This window comes from Trypanosoma cruzi, assembly GCF_000209065.1.
Source record: "Trypanosoma cruzi strain CL Brener chromosome Unknown tcruzi_1047053439431, whole genome shotgun sequence".
Taxonomy (NCBI): domain Eukaryota; phylum Euglenozoa; class Kinetoplastea; order Trypanosomatida; family Trypanosomatidae; genus Trypanosoma; species Trypanosoma cruzi.
The window spans coordinates 1-1051 of NW_915691.1; the positions used below are offsets into that span (position 1 = coordinate 1).

Below are 1051 nucleotides of genomic sequence, written 5' to 3' on the forward strand. Positions count from 1 at the left end.
CGCGCGTGCCCTGTGACCGAGGCCCCGCGTCCACGCCCTTCTCATTTTTTGCATTCGCGTTTGTTTTTCTTTTTCTCCTTGTCTTTGCTGCTGCCTCTCCACGCGTTGATGAATTTGTCGAATCCGTGTTTCAGCTGAGCGACGATGCTGATACATGCACGCTTTGTCTGTTTGACTTCTGAGCGGGGACTTCACGGGAGGTGTGTCGGAGTGGTGCCATGCCTGTGTGCCAGTGATGGAAATTTGTTGATGTTTCAAGCAATCTCGGACGCTATCAATGACGATCTATTCAATGCATTATCACCTTTCGGGTCTGATGGCTGCCGGATTTTTTTCCTAACCCTCTCCCTGCTTTTTTTTTTTTTTCCTAATGCAACGCAAGGCTGCTTGTGATGCAGAAGATGTTCAATTGCACCGATTTTGCGTGAGGACAGCCTAACACAGACCTGCACTGAGATTATCGTCAACTCCTCCCCTTTTTCCAGCCACCTGCTGCAGAATTCAGATTTGCCGCGAATGTGATGACAGAGTTTCCGACGCCGTGTGGCGTGACGAAGACGATGCGTGCCGAGACATCCGTGAACTCAATCTTTCGCTCCGACCTGATGTATAGCGGCGTGCGAGCTTGGACCTCGCCTGTTGCCTACCGCCCGCCCAGCACACTTCGCGGGACTCAGCATCCCCATGCACCCCACTCCCTCCGTGTCGCCGCGGGTACCTCGTGTGCACGGCTGCGGACGATGAGCACCCAAAACCGATCAATTAACAGCAACATCTGAGTACATGCTGTGACGCAAATCGTGTTGCTGACGCAGAGTGCCGTCCCATGGCGACACGCGAGCGTTTGTGTGTGTTTGTGTGTGCGTAATTAGCTGTCTTTTTTTTTCTCACTCTTTCCTTCTGTAGACTTGTGCCGTTTGTGGTAATATTATTTTTAATTTTTTGGGATCTAAATTGTTTATTTTTCATGGCGACGTTCCCTGAACTTCTGCGGCCCCTCAAATTGGGGCGCTACACACTTCGTAATCGGATTATTATGGCTCCCTTGACG

At 50.9% G+C, this 1051-nt stretch overlaps 5 non-coding genes across 5 annotated transcripts, besides 1 other annotated feature; all 5 read left to right on the forward strand.

The window, feature by feature from the left end:
* Positions 1-102: 102 nt before the first annotated feature.
* Tc00.1047053439431.10 lies at positions 103-187 on the forward strand. Its single transcript, XR_008254423.1, has one exon. It is a non-coding gene; the product is annotated as a C/D small nucleolar RNA (snoRNA), TB9C2C2 (small nucleolar RNA).
* A 37-nt stretch (positions 188-224) lies between these two features.
* On the forward strand, positions 225-321 carry Tc00.1047053439431.20. Its single transcript, XR_008254424.1, has one exon. It is a non-coding gene; the product is annotated as a C/D small nucleolar RNA (snoRNA), TB9C2C3 (small nucleolar RNA).
* Positions 322-385: 64 nt separating this feature from the next.
* Positions 386-460, forward strand: Tc00.1047053439431.30. The gene has a single exon (XR_008254425.1). It is a non-coding gene; the product is annotated as a C/D small nucleolar RNA (snoRNA), TB9C2C4 (small nucleolar RNA).
* Positions 461-516: 56 nt separating this feature from the next.
* Positions 517-612, forward strand: Tc00.1047053439431.40. Its single transcript, XR_008254426.1, has one exon. It is a non-coding gene; the product is annotated as a C/D small nucleolar RNA (snoRNA), TB9C2C5 (small nucleolar RNA).
* A 122-nt stretch (positions 613-734) lies between these two features.
* Positions 735-814, forward strand: Tc00.1047053439431.50. Its single transcript, XR_008254427.1, has one exon. It is a non-coding gene; the product is annotated as a C/D small nucleolar RNA (snoRNA), TB9C2C6 (small nucleolar RNA).
* A 109-nt stretch (positions 815-923) lies between these two features.
* Positions 924-944: a sequence feature (AT_rich).
* The last annotated feature ends 107 nt before the right edge of the window (positions 945-1051 follow it).